General features: G+C 37.8%; 1 long non-coding RNA gene across 1 annotated transcript; it reads right to left on the bottom strand.

The window, feature by feature from the left end:
- LOC128314777 (uncharacterized) lies at window positions 1–25,595 on the bottom strand. The gene is made up of 2 exons (XR_008296814.1): window positions 18,510–25,595; window positions 1–6,299 (listed from the first exon to the last, which is right to left on the bottom strand). It is a non-coding gene; the product is annotated as an uncharacterized LOC128314777 (long non-coding RNA).

Here is a 25,595-nt window from a genome sequence, read left to right on the forward strand (position 1 = left end):
ATCACCATAAATCTAAACATAGATATTTTCATCTTTTCTTTTTGAAAAAGGAATCAAAGAGAGGTTAAATAAATTTTAGACTAATATCTCAATAAATGGCAGGTGGTCAAAATATTTCACCCTTTCCTATCATAGTAGAGTAAATTCAAATTCCACCCAGGTAAACTCTACAAAGAAGATCTACTCCCAACTACTAATTGCAGAAATATCCTCATTGAATATGTAACCTCTTTTTCTTCCTCTAGTTATTCTAGAAATCCAGAATCTGCTTTGCTAGCAACCACATATATAAATTGTCAAAGTAATTAAACTCACACGCACTTCCTCATAAATCATCTATTTTACGATAGTGAGAAACATTAATTTTTAGATCAAACAATATAGGAGGACATATTGGAAAATAATTTTGAGACTCTAGTACCAACAAGTAATCCATTTTTAATACTTCAACAGCTAATCATTCATGCATCAATTTTGAGTTATCTAATCTATTTTTAGACTTTGCTCTTTGGTTTCAGTCCGTGACTCAGTTTAATAAGCTAGGTAGCCAACAAGTCTAGTGGGAAAACTCTTATGCCTGAAGACCAAGTAAGACACAGGAAAATGATGCATGGAAGAGATGGAACTTTCACCTGGTCTTACAGCCTCAGTCTCCCAGTGAGATTTTCAGAATTACAAATCTGGACCACAAAACTTGGCTGGGAGTACGGAAAAGACACGATTTTGGATGTAGAGGATGGCTGCGTAAGTTATCTTCCAGCCTAGTCCCTCAAAGATTTGTGCCAATTTTCTCAAGAATGGGGAGATATACTAAAAATTAATCATGAAATACTCTCCATTTTTCGATGTACAGTAGGGAAGAAAATGGGGTCACTCTGATTTTTGATTCACAAGTAAGATCAGTGCAGGTGATAAGAGGATACTTACCACCAATCTCTGCATAACCACAGTTGGAGAAGAACAGAGAATTGCTAGTTGCCAGAGTGGTGATACAGGAAATATGACCTGAATGCAGCTGACAGAAAAAGTCATGCCAATAGAAAAGTATAAGGGAGCAAATATGAAAATACAATGGGAAACAGAACAAGAGTTCCCTTCACAAAAAGTAGGCAGAATCTAAAATCAGAGAAAGAGATCTTACCATCATTCTTTGCCTTTATTGGCTAATTATACCCAACAGCTAATAGAGTGTTAGAAAATGTGTTTTATGCAAGTATGTAAATGGGTAATAGCCTGCCAAAGTAAGAATATCGTAATTTAAAATTGTGAGATTAATGTCAATATTCAAGTTCAAGATACAGAATAAGAAGCTCAAAACAGCAGAGAAACCAACAGAGAAAATGAAAAAAAAAAAAGGATGTGTTCAAGGCACATAAATAAGACTCCTACAGTGACTGAAGCATACCTTGAATAACGAGGTAAGATGACAGTGGAAAAGGAGATTCAAGTCAGATTGTCATGAATCTTGTAGACCAGGATTAGGAGCTTAAATGTGTTCCTAGAGAAATTTGGGAGCCACTGAAGATTCTAGAGTGGGAGAATCTTATTTGTATCTAAAAAGTAACAATACTAATGGTTTGGTGGATGGAGCTAAGGCTGATCGTGGGCAAGGGATGCTGAGGACCTCCTCCAAGAACCAGACTGGAGATAATAATGAAAAAGCAAATGTGAAAGACGTGTGGCTTGATAGAAGCAAAAGGATATGGCACCTGATTGAAGTGGAGGGGCACTAGGAGGTGCCAAGAATTCACTCATTCAATTTCCAAAGGGACTTATTAGGAGCATTCCAGGTGCCAGCGACTGTGCTTGATATAATGGTGGACCAAAATAAATACATTGCCTATGTTCTTGCAAGACAGTGGGCAAGTGAAAAACAGCCCTGTATTTAATAATTACTCAAGTGTGTTTTTTGCTTCAGGCTGTAGCACATTCTAAGAAACAAAAGTCAGTTTTAAAACAGCTTGTGCAAAATAAAGCTACGAGATCAACTCTGAGGAATTAATATGATACATTTAATATTCTTAAGAGTTAACTAAGGGAAGGAACATCTGAGAGTACTGCAGGTAGAGAAAGGACAAGGACAAGGTCCTGGAGGGCTGGGAGTGTAGCACTGCCTCACTTTAAACAGATTTTAGTGGGCTCCACAATAGATAGTGATGTTGTAAGATAGAAAATACAGGAAGAAAAGAAGGTCTAAAGGAAGTAGGGGAACAACGTAAAAAAAAAAAAAATGTTGTATGTAGGAAACTGTGAGTTTAAAATGCAAAACCTCAGACAGGGAAGGTAGACAGACAGAGCTGAGGGTAGAAATTATGGACTCATCAGTGTCCATGTGATATTTTGACTCATGACTTACTAAAGTTGCCCAGGGAATATATGTAGGAAATAATACGCTCAAGAATGGAACTCCAGGGGGAAAGTAGTAATTAAGAAATAAGTAAAGTAAAAAGAGTGACAAACAGAGACTGGGGAAAAAGTAGCAAGGCTGGAAGAGGGACACAAGAATGGCGTTACGGAATCTAATGGCAGCAACTTCCAAAGAGTAAACAGCTGATTGGGTTAAAAGTCAGAGACAAATCAAGTAAAGTGTGCTATAGGGTCTATGGTTGGGGAAGCCAAGATAACCTCAGCAAACAAAATTTCAGTTCAGGATCATCAGGATAGTTACGTAAGACTGAGAAGAAAAGTCCCACACACCTTAAAACAAACACAAACAAAAAAAGTTTAATTTCTATAGCTTTTGGTTGTACTTCAGTCATTTTTCTTTTCACATAAATCCTCCACTACCTGTTCTTAAAACCTAAGATTGAAAAGCCAACTTCCATGAATGGTTAGATACTTGACGTGGGACAGTTTATAATTTTTTAACTAGCCTGATTCCGTTTTCTTTTTGAAAATAAATCCGGCATAACTTGAGAGAACAATATTTTTTGTTTTGCGATTTCCTTGTAGAATCAGGTTTGCTTTTCAGAAAGACAAAGGTTACGTGTGTTGGGGTAGGGTCCATCTTAAACAGCAGATTCCAAGAAAGCATTTTGTGGTGTGGGTGGTTAGGCAAATATTCTTCCCTTGGTTCCGGTACTTTCCACTGGACTTTTGCCTGCTAAGTCTGAACTTGTCTATTAGGGGAAGCAAAGAATGTGGCAGAAACATGTGCCAGCAAGTGCATGCTTATTTTGAAACAGGCCCAAAGAATGAAGTATATAGATCTAATGACTTTGACTGTATAAAAAGTAAATGACACTAACCAAGTGATCGGTTAACACAAATGTCAAGAAATTAAGAATTTTCTAAAGAAATAAAATGGTACTTTTCCAAGTGGTGGTATACTTTTAAAGTGTTTTAAAGCTATAAATGCTTCTTAGTTAACATATTCATATATATTAATGCAAGAGAGTCAATTTTCCTCACCATTACCACTAGGTACCAGGTAGCCAGATGCATGCATGTGCGCATACGTGCGCATGTGCACACACAGACACAAATCCCGCAAAAACCAAAAGAAAACTAAGAGGCCATACGGAGCTCAGATAAACTCCAAGCTAGTAATTAAAGGACAGAATACATTTTTTTACTTTTACATTAATTACTTTTAAATAAATAACTTCTGGAAAAATTCACTCACACCTCAAAGAGATTCGTTATTTAATTCACTAGAACACACAGGAACTTAAGAATGAATATATATGACATAATAATATACCTGTGTCAAGTTAGAGCGCCGAACTAGTTTTATTTTAAGCAGTGAGCCTTTGCTCCATATTGACTGCTAGGTTTGATTTCATTCCTTTTAATCTATTAGAAAATCTCACTAAATATTTTTTTTCTATCAGCTTAGCCTCACCTTCAAGCAGTAACCATAGTGATAAAGACAGCTACTATTTTTCTAGTATCCTGTACAATGCAGGAAACATGGGATAGGTGCTTTACAAATATCCCATTGTGCAGATGAGGAAACTGAGACTCAGGGAGCGGATGTAATTTGTCTAGGGTCATACAACTAGTTGCAAAAGCAAGGACTGAAACTCAGGTATTAATCTGAAGTTCAAAGTCTTTCCTTTAGCTTGCTATAGTCCACTCTTACACTAACAGTGGAATACAAGGTGAATGAGAGACATGTGGTTATGATACACCATAAAATGAAAAGAAATAAATAAAACTAAAGCATGGGGGGGGGGAACCTGTTAAATATGTGAAGCTAAAGCTTCTTATGTGGTTTGAACATTCATTGTTGCAGCTGAAAACGATTAAATTCTGAAATCCCAATCAAGTGTTCACAAAATGATTTTTATTCTGGGATCAGTCTCCACATTACAATCATTTTTGTAACTTTCTTAAGCAATAAATTTTGGCTTGACAACCCTCTGCTTGAAACTCTTTCCCTTCGTTGTTAAAGTTAGACCAGTATGTGTTTACTCTCATCTTCGCTGCAAGCACGCCTACCTTCTTCCCTGGCTGCATTCATTCTCCAACTTAGCACGTTCCCAACGGTTCCAGTTTCTGCCCCCTCATTCTATTCTATCTGCCAGGCTAGCCATTGACATTAAAGTAAAAATCAGTGGTACAGTCTAGAAAGTCTGGCTGTCCCTTATAAGGGAAAAAAACTGATGCTTTATAATATTAAGCAATTTTCAAAGGCATTCCCAATGTGTCATCACTTTTATTATCTGCTCACACACTTTGCAATGTGACACAAACTACAAGATGTTAAATGGAAAGGAGAAAGAAATCCCTTCAAAGGAGGCTTAGGGGCCTCTGATATTTAGGCTTGTAGGCAGTAGGTCAATTACCACAACAGAGGCTATTCTGTTTTAAGAAAAGTCTAGGCTCATCCTGAGGACAGACTGACAACAACTGTAAATATTGTCTTCAGCCACATCAAAACAAACACTCAGGTGCACAGTGTGAAATTGCTGTTGGTAATCTACCCCAACCCAGGGACAATCACCACCGGCAGTGTTCTGTTTGAAGGGCAGAAGTTCAAGTGCTTGCAGGGCTAGCCAGGAAAAATATCATAGACCCTGAGACTTACCAATCAAAGTAAACTCAAGTTCCCTAAAGGAATCAGGATATGAACTAATATACATGTTTTTAAAATGAAGATACACTCTGGTTATGTATATATAACCCCTGGATATCACCCCGTGGGCAACCTCATCTAGACCACACCCTTTGAGCTCCAAAAGAATTTACAGAAATAAGCTTGGCATGGCCAAGCACTCTCATTCATAGTTTTATGATTGGAAACCTTGAAATTCCTCACATTTCTTCCAAATCGAGATATTTAGATTGCAAACCCTTTAATCCAACTAAAAAGAGATATTTGGAATGTCTGATCTCTCTGTCCAGATTCAAGAGTTGTTTTTCAATTAGTACCATAAATTGAGGAATTTTCTGGCATCTACCACTGAGTAAACTCAAAGATGATAAAATAAACTTAAAAAGCCAAAAAAAGTTCATTTTAATTAACTTCCGGTGAGACTTAAAAGTCAGCCTAAACCACACAAAGTCAGTTTCTGAGATGTCGCTCTTTCTTATTTTTGTCAGACAGCATGACTCCACTACCACTTATTAGGGCTGATTAGGGCTGTATTGCTTTTTTTAAATATAAATGACTTGTAAACAAAGAGAAAAGAATTCTCAGAAGAACCAAGGCAATATTGGCATCTCTCAGTTGTTTTAAATTAATGCACAAAAACTAAAATATGAACATATCTCAACATCAACAGTCAAAAATCTAGGTCAAGACTATGCTAAATTTATACCATTTCTGTAAATAAAATGAATAAAAAACAACAAAATTCACTGGGTTTTTCAACCACACTGTCCAACTCTCTAGGTCTATATAGTCTACAAAACTACTAGCTTTATCACCCCTACATCTTTATATTTGCCCCAATATCCTCTCTACGGCATTAAAAAATATATGTAAGTGTCATCCATTTATTGGTACTTTCAGAGAAGCTGACATCATATTGTCATCAGGTTAGATGAATTTTTTCTTTTTCATTTAATTTAAATATACCAAAATGTATATTATTAGCTTAGAAATCTTTTCCATGTGAAAAATTTATTTTTTGCATATCAAAGAGGCTCAATAAGATGACAGCTATTTATAATACGTTAATTCAGTTCTGTGTTTAGCAGAATTGGCAAAAATAAGATTTGTAGTTTTATCCTAAGAAAATTGAATCATTAATCTGGCAATGACTCACTGTTTCCCAAATTCATCTTGAGCTGTGACCTTAGTCAAATCTGTCTCCATTGCTCTTAATGATGAGGATTATTTGGCAATTTATCTGAAAAATTCATAATACCTACATATTACTTACTATACTACATGCAGTTTATTGATATTGTTATTATCTATATGTCAAAGCTGAATAACTTTCTAACAGAATGTTTTGAAAAACATTATTTAGCCTTTATGAATTTCAAGCAACAGTAGCTTAAAGATGAGATATATAACATGTGATTCTAATGATAGAAATTTTTACACTTTGCAAGTGTTGACAATTCTCTCAGTGTTCACCTGTCACTTAAAGACATGGCTGTCTGACAGAACACTGGATCGTTCCCATTCCTTCCCAAAGACATGGTGGTGAGAAAAGAAGCTCACAGTCTTTCCCAAGGGCATCTGCTCAAATGCCAGACTTATGGGACATGATCAGCAATTTGATGTTTTCTTCTGTGCTTTTGAAAAATGACATTCATCATTTTGAACAGTGAAATTTCCTTTCTTCAAGGACAACTTTGAGAAAGCACTCCAGGCCACTGTGATATTAACTGCCTCTCTTACACTCTTTTCATCTACTTCAGTCGTGAGCCTGAATAGGTTTTTGGGAATCAGATTACTTTGTCTTCATGCTAGGCTGGCCTGGGTAGCCCCAGAATTGATTCTGCTCTTTCATGATTATTCAGCCCAAGGGTGCTCCACCTTCACCCCACACCCACCCCAGGACCCAGATCCCTGCTTGGGAGGTAAGTGACTAAACAATGATCAACTGCCTCAGGATACAAAAACTCTCCTCCTCCCACTAGGCTTATAGAAATGAAGGGGACTCATGCTGCTGGTGTCAAGGAGCTTGATAGTGGAGTAAGGGAAAGGGAAAAGCAGGACTAAAACCCAAATTGCAAATGAATTCCTACAATTTTGCCCTTATTAGAGGAAAACCACAAACGTATTTAAAAAAAAAAAAAAAAAAGGAATGAACTATTACCAAAGAAAGACATTACTGTGACATGATCAAAAACCAACACTACTCTAGTCTCAGTAATGCTTCTCAGCATTACTCAGGTGAGCCCCAGATGGTATTCCTCCCTCCTCCCTCATCCTCTTCCTCCTCTCTGATCCACCATCTTCCCTTCAGCCACTGGCTCAAGCCCACAGTTAATGACCCACTTACTTCCCCCTTGAAGCTTAATGTCCCTTTATTCCTCAAGGAGCACAGGGTGAAAGAAAACAGCCTTTGCTGATTCGGCTTCAGAAAGCCATAGCATAAAGACCAGCATATTGCCCCCTTGAGAGAAGTCGGACCACGTCCCCCAGTATAATTCCACTGAGTTATGATACCTACAGTCACTTCATAATGTCTCCATTTACCAGAATCTTTTTTCAAACAGGGGGACAAGACTTCAGGATAGGGTTTTCCCGAAGGGCAGCAAGGGAGTAGAGGGGAGAAAACCCCATCCTGCTACACTTATGATGACAAGACACCTCAGATAATCTTCAAAACACCCCAAGAAATTATGTTTGAGTATCATTAGGCACATGGATTTCCCTGAACAAACAAAACAAGTAGAATCAGAGAGTTCATGATTCTTTTTCAATTCTTAATTTATAACATTCACGCTTTAATAGATATCAAGTGAAGAATCAATCTAATACACATCATCCTTAGCAGACAGGTCAGAAAGCCAAGACAAAGAGATGTTGACTACTTGAGGAATTCTGACTTTTAGTTCTGATTCTCAAGACTTAATTTTTATCCCTTGTAAATGCCCCATCCCAGAGTGAGGTTATTTCCTCACAGCCAAGAGATTGTGAAGTAGCTAGGGAATTCTGAACTGAAATATTTTCAAGCTTTTCTGTTATGCAAGTGAAACATTCTTCACTCTTTTTTTTTTATAGTTTATTCCTTTGTTCTGAAAAACCACTCCAATGCACTTTTTAGTTATACAAAGACCCTCCCCATAAAAGATGATGCTTGTGTTTCAGCACCAATGGGTTAAGATTGTTTGAGTATGAAGCTACCAATGATGAGTCGAAAGCAGAGTCGTACCTCTGCAGACCAGGTTATATTTGAAGAAAAGGTGCTTAGCCAAGAACAAGATAAGAACCATGACCAGCCACCAAGGAATATGCCCAGCTTCTTGGCCTGAATTCCATGAGAGAGTTGGCAAGATTCAGAAGGTGACAAAACCGTTTTCACTGTGTACATGAGCCTGATCTTTGGGCCTTGAGTCAAAGAAATCATGAATTTTTGCATATCCATCTGACTATTTTAACCACCTCTTGCTAATTTTCTTAATTCTTCAGTTAAATTTTTAGTGACCAATCATAATTATATTCATTTAAGCATAATGTTGCCTTATTCTATCCAAAAGTTACTTCAGTGATCAAAGCAAGTCTTTTTACATTTAATTCGAATAACAAAAAGAGTCTTCAGTTGAGCTTTTCAAGCAGTTTTGAGATCCACAGATTTGAGGACAAAATGTTAAAGATAAACAAACAGAAGAACTATTGAAGTAGTTTAGGTATAATGCAATGATGTGTGAAACAGGATGATGACCAAAAAGTATATATACAGAAAAAGAAGTATCTGTAGAAAATCTCAGGTTAAATAATAATAATAATAATAATAATAATAATAATAGCGGGAAAGGCAAGTAGGCAACAACAACAAAAATGACCCCAAGATCTTTAGTGCATACTAATGGTGAATGAATGAAAAGTAACCAAAGTTGCTACATTTTCTTATAAATACTGAAATGTATTACAATATAGAAATCTGAAAAAAGGGAAATTTAAAAAGTGAATAAGCCTGAACTACTTTATAACAGTTCAAAGTATGCAGATCAAGAGAAATCAGCATAGATTCTACCATATTACCATGATCTCATACAATCTTACCAAAATATCTCATAATAATGACACCAAAGTATCTCAGCATAAGGACATTCACAAAAGGCATTCACACTACATAAAGCAACTGCAAATATGTTGTATGTAGACATGAGCCCTAGAACAATGCTGACACAAATTCCTAAAAATTCCTAAAATTAGTTAAAAATTATAAAACCTTTTCTATGATTGCAGGTGATAATCATAATCTGTCCTTTATTCTCTTGCAAATCCTATTTTACCAAACCCGATCTGTCAGCAGCCTCTCCATGCAAACCTGTTGTTCCACCCTTCATGTCCACATAACACTCATCTTTCCATTCTTGTGCATATGGTGAAACCCTATTAAGCTTTCAAAGCAATCTTATACCCTTCCATCCCCTTGAAACAGGAGGATTAAGGGACACAGCAGACAAAACTATGGTGAAAGCACTAAGTTTCTAGAAATGAAAAGCTTCAGTCACTCTGCCTTCTGTAGGCAAATGGGTAGACTAGAAGAACAGGAGGGTGATGTCAGCTCTGTTCCATAGCATCCAAGACTGGTCACTACATCAGAACTCAAAGCCAAGGAAACCGTATTACTGATGATACTGGTGAGTCTTACTATTTTCATTGCCAAAAACAAAGTAAAAATTGTTCCTTGTGCCCTTTCCTTCCCCCACCCACAAAGCTTCCCATCCTTGGCCAAACTCATTTCCCTTATTCAAAGGAGGAAAAACAGTGGCTTTTTTGCTTGCAGAGGCAAACCACAATGGAAGTTGCAATTCATTTTTTTGCCAGTCTCAATTCTACTGATGATTCTCCTGACTGAGTAAAAATTTTTAAGAAAGAAAAAAAAATTATGAGAAAATTTCTTAAAAAGGAAATCACAAGTAATTATATTTATCACATGATATTATGATGGGTTTCAGCATCATTTCTATTATAGGAATGAAATTATCCAAAATTCAAGTAACTGTTCTTTGTAGAATATTCACTTTAGTAAAGTGAAGGTGTTTTTAATAGATAAAATTTAAGTACCCATACGTTATATCTATTAGAACACCGTTAAGTGTTAGGGTTTAGTAAGACTGCTGTTTCAAGGGTGTTTTTCCTAGTTACATCCCCTCACCTCCTATTCTTGTGTTCCATTTCTTTTTTCAAACCCTCTTGCTGTTTTCAGATGGTCAAGGAGCCATTAAGACAGTCAAATGGGGAAGAGGGAGAATGTCTGGATAATGTTGTTGGGAGAAAACCAAGCTCTGCACTCTTTTAAGACCCCGAAGTGGTTACCATATGAAAAATTTGTATTTGTGCCTCATGATTTTATCTGACTCTATTTAATTTTGACAGGGTTAGAACAAAGCACATGTTGCTTCTATTCCTATTTGGTTACCCCAATCACTCTAACATCTGACATCTGGATTACGAAATAATTTTCTTTGGCATAATTTTGGAGAAGTATCTTTTCCCTTTTTTTTAGTTTCGGGACATTTGTTTTGGGTAACTTCTCTGATACCATGCTCCCAGATGTACAGTTTTGTCTGACTGACATGGGTGACTACAGTGGTCCCAGTGACCATTCTCACTGATCCTACCCTACAGATACTTAATATGCTCAATTTTTCAAAGTAGGTAACTAAAAAATGCCAGTAATTCATGCACCTGTTCAACAAACATTTACTAACAGCATTGTGATATTTGCAATATGAAAGTGATGATTCTATGTTCAACTAATAGTGAATTTGTTATGTCTAATGTACTCAAATCTTAGGTCTCCCTATAGTGAAAGCTGGATTAAAGCAGGGACTACAGAAAGACAAATTCACATGCAGGCTCAATTTCACAACAGAGAATTAAAATTAGTACATGCCCATCCTTGTTGTCCCACCATATAAAAGTCAAAAGAGCAACCAAGAATATTGGTCTTACTTGTACACCTGCCTGAAAGAATGATAGAGTAAGTCAAAGAAGAACACACCTTTGCTATCTTGCAGCTGAAATAGTAATGTGTGTGTGCGTGTGTGTGTGTGTGTGTATTATATATTTGAAATCTCATTTCTGTTGCTAATCACTATTTCTATTATCCTATTCCTTATACAGATGATCAAGTTCTCAAGAACAATATACAAACAAAGGCAACAGTACAGCAGTATTTTTAAGAAACTGAAAGAAAGTGTAAGCCAAAGACTTTATATCCAGATAAGCTGAATTTCAACTTATCAGGGCTGTCACAAAACAATTTTAAAAGTGCAAGAACTTAGGAAATATTGCACCTACATGCCTTTTACAAGAAATCTTCCAGACAATGAGTTTCATCCAACCAAGAAATAACAGGAGAAACATCAGGGAAAAGCAGTAATCATGAACATTTAATGTGTTGAATTGGATATCCTTAACTAAAACAAAGTTGTCGACACAAATGGACGAAGAGTATAGAAACATTACACATTCTGGGGTGCCTGGGTGGCTCAGCTGCTTAAGCACCCAATTCTTGATCTTGGTTTGGGTCATGATCTCATAGTTAATGGGATTGAGCCCTGTGTCAGGCTCTACATTGAGGGTACAGAACCTGCTTAGGATTCTCTCTCTCTCTCTCTCTCTCTCTCTCTCTCTCTCTCTCTCTATCCCTCCCTCACTCACACTCTCTCCCTAAGTAAGTAAATACACTTAAAAAAATAAAAGAAATGTTAAAATGTTCTAACAAAGTAGAAAGAATGCGTCTAGAAAATATGTGGGAAAAGTAGAAAGAGGGAGGAAAGCAGAATATCGTCTTTTATTGTTGTACAAGTAAAAAAGGAAGTCAAAGGATACCATTAAAAATTCAAAAACCAGGGGTGCCTGGGTGGCTCAGTCGGTTAAGCGTCCAAGTTTGGCTCAGGTCATGATCTCACAGTTCGTGGGTTCAAGTCCCGTGTCAGGCTCTGTGCTGACAGCTCAGAGCCTGCTTCTGAATCTGAATCTGAAGAGACCTGCTTCAGATTCTGTGTCCCCCACCTCTCTGTCTTACCCCTGCTTGTGCTCTGTCTCTCTCTGTCTTTCAAAAATTAATAAACATTTTTTAAAAAAAATTTCAAAAACCAGATAATAAAGGTAAAGTGAAAAAGAAAATTCAAGAGAAAATCTTCATTAATTTGAGTTAAAGTGTTGTTAGACACCAAAAGCACAATTCAAAAAATGAATAATTGATAAATTAGACTTCATCTGAAAGAGCATGGGAGGAAAATGACAAAACAAGCAACAGAGAGAAAACTTTTATAAATCACATATATAATAAAACAATTTTATCTAAAATATAGGAAGAACTCTCAAAACTCAATAATATAAAAAACAGCCCAGTTAAAAAACGGACAATATACACTTTACCAAGGAAGAATACAGATGGCAAAGAAGTAAATGAAAAGATATCCAACATCATTTGTTATTAGGGAAATGAAATTAAAGCCTAGTACTGAGTAACTGAAACTCCCATGTATTTCTGGTGGGATCCCAAATTGTACAACTACCTTGACAAATGGTTTGGAAGTTTCTTAAAAATTAAACATACACAAGAAGCACACCAGTGATTCCGCCTATCTGTCTCTTGCTTCAACAGTGTTTGGACAGAACAGGCCTAGGAAACCCCCTCTTCCAGCCTCCAACCACTCTCCAACCCCTCCAGCCACAACCTCTGAGAAACATCTTTTTGGCCATTTTCTGCCTCCATTTTCTAGAACCTATTATTGCCAACCATGAGCTCACAGATTCATCAGAATCATTCCACTGGGGAGGCAGTCATAGTCAACCTCCTGGTCAACCTGAATCTTCAGGCATCCTACACCTACCTCTCTCTGCGTTTCTATTTTGACAGTGGCTATGTGGGCACCTCTGCCACAAGAGCATTCAGCATCTCTAGAAGGTGCAAAACTTGTGTGGTGGGTACCTTCTTCCAGGACATGTGGAAGCCCCCCAAGATGAGCAGGATGAAACCTGGGATGCCATTGAAACCACCATGGCCCCCAAAAAAGAATCTGACCCAGGCCTTTGGCATCTGTGTGCTTTGGGATGCACAGATGTCCATCTCTGTGACTTCCTGGAGAACCACTAACTAGATGAGCAGGTAGAACTATCAAAAAGATGGGCAACCACCTAATTCCACAGTCTGGCCATCCTTAGGATGGGGAGGGCAAGTATCTTTTCAAAAGGCTAATCCTAAAGGACTGCTAGAACGTTCCCAGCTCAGGTACCCCTGTCTGCAGCCCCTGATGTCAGAGCATCTGCCTGAGCCTCTCCCTAGAGCAACTAGGCAGTTTTTAAACAAGCTGGAGCCCTCTCCCAAGCTGTGGGTCAAATGGAAGCAATAATATGCAGTTTTTTGCAGGAAAAAGGAAAACAAAAATAAAAACAAAAACACATACACTTACCAAATGGACCCAACAAGCCTCATATAGGTATTCACCCTAGATGAATGAAAACTTACTTTCACACACACACACACACACACACACACACCCTGCATACAAATATTTATAGTGGCATTATTCATGACCATCAAAAATTGAAAAAAACCTAAATGTGCTTCACTGAGTACATCGATAAAAAAATGTGATATAGCTATATAATGGAATTTAAGTCAATAAGGAAAAGGAGTGAACTATTGATATACGCAAAACCATGGACGAAGCACAAATGCATCATGCCAAGTCAAAGAAGTCAATTTCAAAAGCTGGCATACTAGATGATTCCATTTATATGACATTTTGGAAAAAGCAATTGTAAAGGAGAGTTAAATATAGGTAACAGAGGCACTAGGATGAATGGCTACCAGGGGTTATAGGCAAAGAGAGGGATTCAGTACAAATGGGCAATATGAGGAAATGTTTTGAAATGATGAAACTGTTCTCTCTCCTGATTACAGAGGTGATTACATGAATCCAAGCATGTGCTAAAACTCAACTACACAGCAAAAAGTGAATTTGTCTTCAGGTAAATTAAAAACTATTTTTAATAGGGAGATTGTGGTAGATTAAAAGTGAACAAAAATATGTTAACAATCAGTTGCAGTGCATGAACCTAGATCAGACACTATTGTTGTAGTTTTCCTTTTTGAAAATTAAGCATAAAAAGGTATTCTTGTTATAATTGTGAACATTTGAATATGAACCTAACACTAGATTTTCTTAAGTGGGTGAAGGGTAGAGTGGTTTAATACTAGTTGTTACTCTCATACTTAGGAGATGCATACTGATATATCTAGTGGTAACTTTCACAGTGTCAACCACTTACCTTTAAGTGGTACAGGAAAAAAAAACATGGAGAGAGATAGATAGATAGATAGATAGATAGATAGATAGATAGATACGTTCACCATATACTGAAACCCTAAGTGAATGTATACCATTATTCATTTTATTATCTCCAGATTTTCTGTATTTGAACAATTTAACACTATAATACTGCAGAAAAGAATTTATCAGTAAAGAGCCAAAGACAGCTCAATCTGAAAATGTACAAAAGGTTAGCCATATAATAAAATATAACAGTTCAACAATTTCTACTTTTGTCAATCTTCCACACCTATCTCTTTGAATGTGAATTGTTATTACAAAGTTAACATCTTTTATATACTGACAGTAGTATGTAGTAAATTTTTCAGAGTAAAAATTTATTTCCTAGGGGCACTTGGCTGGCTCAGTTGGTAGATCATCCAATTCTTCATCTCTGGTTTGTGAGTTCAAGTCCCATGTTGGGTATAGAGCTTACTTTAAAAATATAAAATAATCTCCTCTCTCTAAAAAGAAAAAAATGCGCACACACACACACACACACACACACACACACACACACACACACACACTTCCTAACTACTTTCTTTCAGGAAGCTGTCAAAGTATGCACTCCATTAAATGAAGGAGTAATCCAAGCATTAGGAAGATATGAGTCCAGGAAATATTATCTCCAGAAGGATAGTAAAAAGAAGATAATCCTAATAGTATAGTGCAGACAATCATACAGTTTGGAGCAGGTCAACAGCTCTGGGGAGAGATAGCTCTATGTAAATGAAACAAAATCCCAAGTGTGTTTGAACGTATTGAAAGGTGATTTACACAAGTGATTAAGATTTGAGGCTGAATTAGTGATAATAGAGAAGCAAAGAAAAATAAGGCAGTAATTAACTTCAGAGACAATAAAAAGTGTACAATAATGGAAAAGTAATCAGTTTACTATATGGATCAGCTACAAGCACTGTTAACAGAGGTGCCTGGGTGGCTCAGGTCATGGTCGCAGGGGTTCGGGAGCTCAAGCCTTGCTTGGGGCTCTCTGCTGTCAGCACAGAGCCTGCTTCAGATCCTCTGTCCACCTCTCTCTCTGCCCCTCCCTTGCACATGTTCTCTCTTAAAAAAAAATCACTGTTAACAAAGAATTAATAATTCAAATACTGAGAAAGAATCTAAACAAAATTATAAACCAATATCGAAAAGATAGGAGCACACATGGGAAGTGTGCGTGTGCCTGGTGACAGGTGAGAGAACTCAGTTAAAGACAGGTAAATTTTATTTTCCTGAGGAAGAAGTCAATAAGCAATGTCTAAAATGTCAGTCAAGAAGTAGCAATGTAAGCATTTTTAAGAGCTACCGAGGTTAATAATAACAATAATAATCAAAACAGCTAAAAGAGCTGAAATTGCTAGGGGACTATATAAGTCTTATAACACTATTTGACTCTTTTAGGTACATACTTTTAAATAAAATAAAATAAAAATGAAACTTAAAAAAAGTGGAGACAATAGTTACCTGTAAGAAAAAGTCACCTATGGAGATTGCAATAATGATTCGAACTCATTACCCTTCCCTGAATCAAAAGAGTTCTCTCACTAAAGAGTGAGAATACAATTACCCATCCCCTTGGCCATGTGATTTATTCCAGGCAATAGAATTCTAGCAGGTGCTACAAAAGCCAAGTCCTAAAGCGCGCTTCTGTGATTGGGCTTGCCCTCTCTCTTGCACCTCTACCAGAGCCTAAGATCATGCTCGGGCTAGTATGTTAGGATCCGAGATGCAAAGAGCAGCATAATTCTTGCCAGCCCTTCTAGTAAAAGGCAGCGCAGATCAGTTGACGGCCAATCTCCAGAAATGTAAGCACGGCCAAAACCAGCCTAAACTGATTCCCCAGACCAGAACTAAATCAATACTGTTTTAAGACACTAAAATTTGGGATCATCTGTTATGGAGCACTATGGTAGCGATAGATGACTTATACAGCATCTAACAATGTAGTAATGGTCTTCAATTAAAAAAAAAAAAAGATGTGTAGTGTAAGCATGATGATCAGACTTAATTCATCTCTCGTAAGTTGTAAAGAATACTTGGTACATTTGCATTTGCCAAATTTGGTCGCATTCACTTCTAGGAATCCTCCTATCTCTTAACTTAGGTTGACTGCTGTGGTTGAGAAGTTAAATGAAGACCCATATGAAACAATGAGTGAAGAAGGAAAAAGAGGTCCATGTTAATCCAGTAGACAACAGTTTCCACGCTAATTAGGTGTTGTGTGCCAATGCATGGACTTTCATTCAGTTTTTTGATACTGTGATATGCTTGTGACTCCAATCTGTATTGCAGGCTCTTTTCTTAGATAATTTGTTCAAGTAGAAGGGGGTGGGGAGAATTTTGAGAGGTCTTACAGCCATTCAGACACACTAAAATAAATGCCTCTTTTTTTTTCTTTCAATTCTGTAACTTTAAAGAAGTTCTAATTTTTTCTTACCTGTGACAGAGGGACACCCATAGCACCTACTCAAGTCATTGTAAAGGTCAAGATTTATGTAAAGTGCTCTGCATTTACTAAACATTCGGGAGATGTGAGTTGCTGCTGTTAGTGAACACTGGAGGTAAGGTAGTTAAGCCAGGGTGACATAGATGTGCTTTATTAATAGTAGCAATCATACGTGTCTGAAGGCACAAAGATGAGGCACAATGCTCCCAGGCACCCACAGTATAGAAAACCTCCTGCCCGGCACTAAGGAGAACTTCTTGTCCACTGACCTAACAGCTGGATACAGTGAAAAGGACGAGAACTACAATTATAATAATTACCAAAATTTATTGAGCTCTTCCTCTCTGCTACTCTTTCAAGGACTTCCTTGAATTAAATTATTAATTCCCACAACAATGTTACAAAATGCATAGGAAATCCTTTTTTGATGAAATCTTCTTTTACAGATGAAGAAACAGAGGCATACAGTGTAAGTAACTTGTCTACAGTCACACTCATAGTAAGTGGCAGAGCCTGGGTGGAGAGTCCATGTCCCTAATCACAACACTATTAACTCTTGTGTTAAGAGTGGTTTCAGGGGCGCCTGGGTGGCTCAGTTGGTTGGGCGGCCAACTTCGGCTCAGGTCATGATCTCGTGGTCCGTGAGTTCGAGCCCCGCATCGGGCTCTGTGCTGACAGCTCAGAGCCTGGAGCCTGTTTCAGATTCTGTGTCTCCCTCTCTCTGACCCTCCCCCATTCATGCTCTGTCTCTCTCTGTCTCAAAAATAAATAAACGTTAAATTTTTTTTTTTTTTTTAAAAAGAGTGGTTTCAATTCTACCTTAAGTTCCTGGGTGCTAAGAGAATATCGAGTGAGAATTTTCTCATCATTTCTCTGAATAAGCCCATTGTCTCTCTCTCCTACCAAATTTCCTAACAATCTCCTTAATTGGCCTTCTAGGTCAAAACCTTTCCCAGAGTCCCCTAAAATATGGCTTTTGGGCTCCCAGCCTCCTAATAACAACCTTGTAGTTGCTATCCATATTCACTTTGCCATAAGTAGCTTAGAGCTACTTATCAGTGGGGGAGAGGGACCACGACAGCAGAGTCACTACAGATCTAGACACAGACGCCAAGATCAAATCCCAGGCTCTGCTTTTCAGTAGCCTGACAAATATTTAATCTTCTTCACCTCAGTGTTCTTGTCTGAAAAGTGGGGATAATCAGAACTTCCACCTGATAAGGCTATTGTAAATGTGATGATGATGATACACTTAAAACGCTTACCATCAGCCTGAAACTGCTCACTGAAGACTATTAATTTCATCATTAAAATTCTCACTTCCTCTCAGGTTCTTGCCGTAACTATCTGTTTCTTGCACCTAAGCTTATTTTAACTGTCTTCTACTACATTGCTTTTAATATGATAATTAACCTTTTTCAAAATTAAATAGGATTCAAATAACTTAAAGTTGGCTACATTAGTCCCTGATGATAGGAAAACATTACAATTTGGGACTTAAATATGAGTAGATATTTCTCTATACTCCAATTGTTCCAATCAGGTTCTTACCTATAAGGGAAAGAGATTTGGGTAATTTGCTATCATAAGGATGTATTTTTGGGAGGGGTGAGAGATGAACAAAGTGGAAAACCCACGAGCTCAGTCTTACCTTGTCATAATGAAGCAGGAACTCAACAGCTGCAAATTCCTTAGTTGCACAAGGTCAAATGTCTCTGCCATTGGCAAGACTCTGCATTACTCTCTCCACCTCTCATTTTGTTGTATCTCCTCTTCTTATACTATTTTCAGCAGCATCCTCACCTTCTACCCCATGTCCTTTATTCACCTAGCCTTCTGCTCATTCCTGGTATACCATACTAAATTCTTAGCTTACATATAACCATCCTAGTCTGACTCTGACCATTTCTGCTGACTTTAGCTTCCACTGCTAACTGATACCAATCTTGTTTTCCTAATTCAAATTGCTGACAGAGAGATGCTGATTGACCCAGATCCTCTTTTCATTCCAGAACCTGTCAATCAAAAGTCACTAATCTGCTTATGTATTCAATGCATTGGTTAGTTTCCCACCTTTGGTCCAAATAACTGTGTTGTAAGAGGTGGGGTCATCACATGGCACAAATCATTCAGCCAACTACTGTCCCTTCAGCAATATCCTTGATAAAGTATTTCCATTGTAGGTCCCCATGAGTATGGCAAAGTATTGTGCCCCCAGGACTTAAGATTTTAGAACTGTAAAACTGAGACTATGGTGGAATAGTTCTTATCAGAATAAGAATACTATCTTACCTCACTGTCAAAATTATTCTTTAAAAATTAATAAAGTAATATTGCTTTGTTTCAACTGGAAAGAGATGCACCCATTGTTTTTACAGATTTCTTGATTCATAATGGTAACAATATCCTCATATTTGTGTAGAAATTTACAATTATCAAAGTAGGTTTAGCTAAGTATGAACTGTCGCCCCAATTCAAAGTGGCTTAAATACAAAAGGTGTTACTCTGTCACATAAAAGAAGTATTGAGGTCAGTACTCCAAGGATGACTTGTCATTTCTATTAATTCATTAGAATTAATGTATTATACAAACTTTCATGCCAAAACTTTAGAGAGAAGAGACTTATCCTCACCCCGCAAAATGGTGGCTAGGGTGCCAGCCATTATATACATATTCCAGGAAGTAGGATGGGATGGAGGAAGAAAAAAATAGGACCCTGTGTCCTGCCCTTTAAAGAAGTACTACCTCTAACATCTCATTTGCCAGAACTTTGCCACATGTCTGCATAAGGCTATAATGGATACTGAGAAATATTAGCCTTTAGCTGAGAAAACAGATCCCCAAAATGAAGTTAAGGTTTTATAATTGAAAAGGAGAGTAAAATGGATGTTCATGAGATAATCAGTGGTCTTTGTTACAGTCTGTGTTTTTAGACTTACCTCCATCTATGTGTACTCCTTCTCTACAAGAACATACTCCCTTCTCCAGTGGACACAACCCAAAGTCTTCCCCAGCTACTGCTTTGAGTCTAGGATCTCTGGGTGATGCACAGTTCCCTCTGTCAAGTAAGGTGGTATTCCCCTTAGCCTGGTGACCTATAAACAGAGAAAAATCCTGCCTCCAACACACTTGAAACACTATGGCAGAAAAGGGACAGCATAACCGCAATAAAACCTTCCATTGGGAAGTCGGAAGAATGGGCCAACACACCACCTTCACAGGTCCAAACAATTATAAAAACAATTATAAAACCAATGGACAGAATTGAAAAGGCACATAGCTCTGGCAGTGGAGTAAGTTCCTTACTTGGTTCCTCTGGAAGTCCCTGGTTCTTCTTTCTGGGAAAACACTCTCATCTTGTCATTTTCTCCTGAGAGAGCTACTCATGTCCACTACCATCGCTGGACGTGCTGAAATAGGTCCTGGAGCATATGATCTTCTCGGAGACTGCACAGCTTTCAAAGCCCACTTCCAGCAGAGCCCATAGTTCACTTAAGGGTTTGCCACCAGGTGTTGAAGACCTACTTGAGGTTACCTTTGCCAATATCATTTCCTTACATCTTAGTAGGCTTCTTACATACTAGTTTATGGTTAGTTCTACATACAAATAAAACCAAGATTTTGTCAATACTTAGTTTTTCAGCCTGGTAACTCTAACCTTTTATTTACCACCTTCGTTATTTATTGCCCTCTCTCTCAAAGGAGTGAAACTTGGACACCACTTAAAAAATAAGTCTGGATGAGAAATTGAGAACCTGAAGCTAGTACTGTAAGTCAATCTAGTTCTCATTATCTGTTGAGAGCTCTTGCTACGAGCTTTGGTGGTACAATATTATTTTCTGCTAATAGTACCACTTTGTAACCATCACTTAAAAGTGCTTTAATTTGAGCTATAGAAGGGGATTTTCTCTCACCTTCAATATCTCATGGGCAATGTATGCTACAGGCTGCTTATGGAAATTCTCTAAGAGAAGAGGTGTTTCCTTCTCTCTGCTTGAAGTCTGACCACCTTGGAGCTCATTTCTCACTCCTTCCAGAATTTACTAAAATGCCAAATACCACCCAACACACCCCAACATTCTGAATTCTTCCTGCCATTTCCCCTAGTGCTTTAGGTCCAATTCATATGTGGTTTGTCTTCCAAAGGACGAGTGACAATACAAGAATTTTCTATCCCATAAGAAGAGTTATTAATTGTCCAGCCTGCAATATCTGACCCCTCACTACCTCAATACCTCCTTACCACCAAGACAGTCAAGTCCTCAATTTCTGCTATCTCACTCTACCTCAAGATGTCAAACTCTCTATTAGATAGAATTCAGTTTGGCTGTCTATAAACAACAAAATAAAAACCAATCTATCAGAGTCTTAAAGAAGATAGGGAGGCAAATATTCCACAGAGCCTGCTGGAGCAAAGAGTAAGCTAATCTCTCTCTTCTGAGCAAAGGTCAGGCATTCTTATTGTCCATTACAAAATACTTTGGTTCCTTAACTTTGGGGTTCGCCTCCTGTAATGCAACCCACTGCAGGTGCCTGTGTCATCTGATCTGCCTCTTGTAGCCCCATAGAAATTGCAGTTCAAGGACCCAATACAAATGCCGATGATCTGGCTACTGCTGTGACCACGAGTAAGAAAGCTTCCTGTATCTGACCTGAGAGTCATGGATCTTCTGTCAGCATCCATGAAAATGTGATAGGCTAACTTGTTTGCTTACAATTAGAGTAAAATCTCAGACTCTTCCCAATTCTTGACAGGTAAAGACAGAAAATATTAATTCGGTTTCCTGGGTGAAAATGATGCTAAGGGAAATCATTGGGCTTACCTCAAATCACACAGCAAAAACAGAGTGCATTTCTTCCCACTCGTCCTCCAGCGTATGTTGCTACACCCACAGCTGCTCCTAAGGAACCAGGAATGGTCTTGATCAAGGTTATAGTCAGTGGCTATTTGTCTTACAAGCAGGGATGGGATGAGGATGGTGCAGGTATGGCTCCCCAGGTGCAAAAATTAAGAGGCGCTCACTCCCAGGTGCCCGGTCTGCACTCGCATGAGCCTAAGAGTGACGCCACCTCAGATATTCTCTCCTGAGACATTGTATTATGTGAAATGGAATCATCAATGAAAGACAAATACTACATGCTTCCATTGGTATGCGGCATCTTTCAGACTCACAGAAGCAGAGAGAAGGGTGGTTGCCAGGATCTGGGTGAAGCAGTGCTATTCGACGGATATAAAGGTTCAGTAGTGCAACATGGGTAAGTTCTAGGGATCTACTGCACACACTGTGCCAATTGTTAACAGGCAATGGACACTGCAGATGTGTTAGGAGGATGGATACGATGTTAAGTGTTCATACGTCCGTTCAGAGGTGGTCAATGCTAGAATGTGAATCACAAATGATAGCTAGCCATTTTTCAGTTCTCAAAAAAGATCTCTTGGGCAGCTGTAGGTGAAATGGAAAAGAGAGTTATTCTATTATCAGCGAATGGTCCAGACGTCCCGATTAGAGCCAAATGGTAACTAAAATAGGCATCTTGATTTTCAGTGATAAACAGTGTAAGGCTCACTTAATTGTGTTTCTTTTTATAATAGATTTTTTTCTAACTTTTCCACCCAGAATTTTTAATGTTTGAGAATATAAGCAATTGATTTATTATATATTGACAATTTGTCCTTCTGCCAAAAATAAATTAAGAAAATTTGAAGTTGTATTTTTATTAGAATTTAAACTATTTGTATTTTATGTACCAACTTTTGACTCCCAACCTATTTTTTTTTTCGGAGTTAACTTCCTAATGTCCCAGGACTTGTACCTTGCACTTTCCCATAAAGTTGGTATCCAGATAAGTCACTTTTGTTTTTGGAAAATATGTAACATAACTTTCATTAATATTTTTTATTAAAATTGGAGCCAACATGGGGCTCCATGCAGACAGTGCAGAGCCTCCTTGGGATTCTCTCTCTTTTCTCTCTGTGCCCCACCTCTGATTTCTCTCAAAATAAATAAATAAAAATGTTTTAAAATATAATTAAATATATATATAAATAAAATTTAAAAAATTATAGTTGCATAATTAAAAGTACACTTAGGAGGGGGAAAAATATGTACATATTGGTTATGCCCTGGGAGCCTCACAGGCTTCACTTTACTCCTGACCCTGCTTAGAAGTGTCCAAATCCACTACCTTTCTTTCCTAACTTCAGGCTCATTTTCTCTCCTTCAAACATGCCCTTACTCTTTCTGATCCCACCATTAATTGTCCCCGGAACCTATACTCTGAAAATATATTCACACCAGGGTCAAACAACCAGTAACAGCCTAACAGGATCCTCCCAAGATCGCAGGAATTATAAAAGTAAGCTTTTGGCAAAGTAATGAACACTGAACATACAATGTCAAGTATTCTAACTTGAATTGTACTCTTTCTATGGGCTTTCTGAGGGAGGATGTTTGTGAGGAGTACCGCCCAAACCTTTCTGACATATAAAGTCAGATCGTCCCATATTGCCAGTCACCTGACATGTTTATCACTAAAGTCTGTAGTCTAGTATATGAGGGTTATTAATCGCAAACACTATTTATTTTTTTAAGAAATCTTGTCATTCAGTTGGTTCCAGAAGCAGAGATGACTTTGTTTGTCCCTTTCAAAATGGAGTTAAGTGAAGTCCGAGAGGCACTTGTATTCATTCTTACTTTAGTGAAGCCACCAGATGAAAAGAATGACTTCTCCATCAGCCAGATGGGGAAATCAAGAAGCCAAGTGAAGACAAACCCCCGATTCTCTGTCTGCCTGGAAGCCACTGGCATCTCCTTCCAAGTACTGAACAAACGAGCTTTTGTGTGCACTCACGATGGATCCCTTTGAAGCTCTGGCATCCTGATTGGCAACTTTTCCTATCTGCCCATCTTGGTACAGAGGAGATTGGGAAACGGAGAGGGGACAGACCAAGAGAAGGAGGTGGCATGGTCCTGGCTGCGAGCCCACTGGGTAAACACGTTAGCTCCCTTTTAACACAGATAACTTTTCAAAAATGTGAAGGGAGTGTCCAGCTTCATTTGGAATAAAGAGGAGGAAATGACTCTCAGCTGTCCACACACCACACAACAACTGACCACTCCAGAGGAGTGAGAGCCTTTCATCCAAGGGGAGACCAGACAGGATTTCTTTCCCAGATTCCAAAATCTATGTTCAACAATGTTTACATCGCCCCTGTCTTCAGCATGCTGGGGCCACGGACATTTTAACAAGAGCAGAAGTCTCTACTTGCTACAATGAATAACACTGTCACAAACTTACCTTCAGGACAAGAGCACCTTTGCCTTTCGGGATGTTTTGCTTAATCTAAGTATACTGATGGAGGTTGTGTGGCCTTTTGTTTGGAGTTTAGGATTCTAAGTTTGAAAGTGTGAGGTGCAATTTTTTAGTTTCAGGCCTAACTTCTTGTGTGGTCCTTCACAAGCAATTATTTCCTGCCTTAGTTTTCTGGATTTTTAAAGGAACTGATGATGATGGGGAGAAGAGAAGACAGGGATATATCCAGATTTAAATATTTTCACCTGCTATCAAGACCGTAATATCAAGTATTTATCAAGCATCTACTCTCAACTTAGCAGTGGACAAAAAAAAAAAAAAAAAGAAAAAAAAGATGAAACAATTATCAAAGAAGAAGAATATAGGTAAGATGCATTCAAGAAACTTATAAACTAAACTTTGATATGACAAAGTTAAGTAGTTAATATACATATAAGAATTAGCAAGGCAGTGTCCAATCAAATACATCACTGGTTAACACTAACTATATGAATTTGAAAAAAAGTATATATCATGATTAGCAGGGTTATTTAGACTGGGCTTTAATGAAACAGAATGGGCTTTAGGTTAACCATAGGAAAAATGATACTAATATTGACCTATAAAAAAGTTTTTTTAAAACAGTAGTAATATTTTCCAGATATAAAATAAGGCACAAATAGCTTTATCGTGCTTAACATCAAGGTTAACCAAAACATGATCTCATTCTCCTTAGTAATTCAGAGACTCATTACATTAAAAACAAATGCTTAAGAAGAGATAATTTGCTGAATTATTAGGGAGACTATAGCAGGATTGTCACATGATAAGTGACTTTTTAAGATACTGAACCATTGCATCTGGTCCCCAGACTCCTAACTTCACCCAAAATAATTTTTTTACCTACTGATTCTTCCTACTTCTGTCTTCTGTTTGCCAAGATGCAGCCTTGTTTAAGGGGTATAAAAAGTAAACTTGACCATTTATATTTCATCCAGTATCAAAGGTCATTGAAAGTACCTCTACATGAAGGCTATAGTGACAACACATCATTTCTCCCATTTTCTTGTAACTTTTCTAGAAACCAACACACAGCCTCATTTTGTGCAGATTGGTGTCTTGTGAGAAGTCCTTTTCTTTTAAAGTTGTTATAAGTTTACCCTATTTTCAGTGTTGCCATGTTCTGTGCCACTGATGTTTTTATTTTTACTATATACAACACACACACACACACACACACACACACACCCACACACACACGTATTTTTTTGTCTCAAGTTTAATAGACCTTAAAAGAGCTTCCAGTGGCAATCAAACAGAATTGAGAGGAAACATCAAGCATATTCAACTCTATCGTGATACATGAAGCAAAACTTACTTTTAATACTGAATAAGGCTAAACACAAGCCTAGAACAAAGTCAACTGCATTTATACTCACATAT

Source organism: Acinonyx jubatus, chromosome A2 (assembly GCF_027475565.1).
Source record: "Acinonyx jubatus isolate Ajub_Pintada_27869175 chromosome A2, VMU_Ajub_asm_v1.0, whole genome shotgun sequence".
Classification (NCBI taxonomy): Eukaryota; Metazoa; Chordata; class Mammalia; order Carnivora; family Felidae; genus Acinonyx; species Acinonyx jubatus.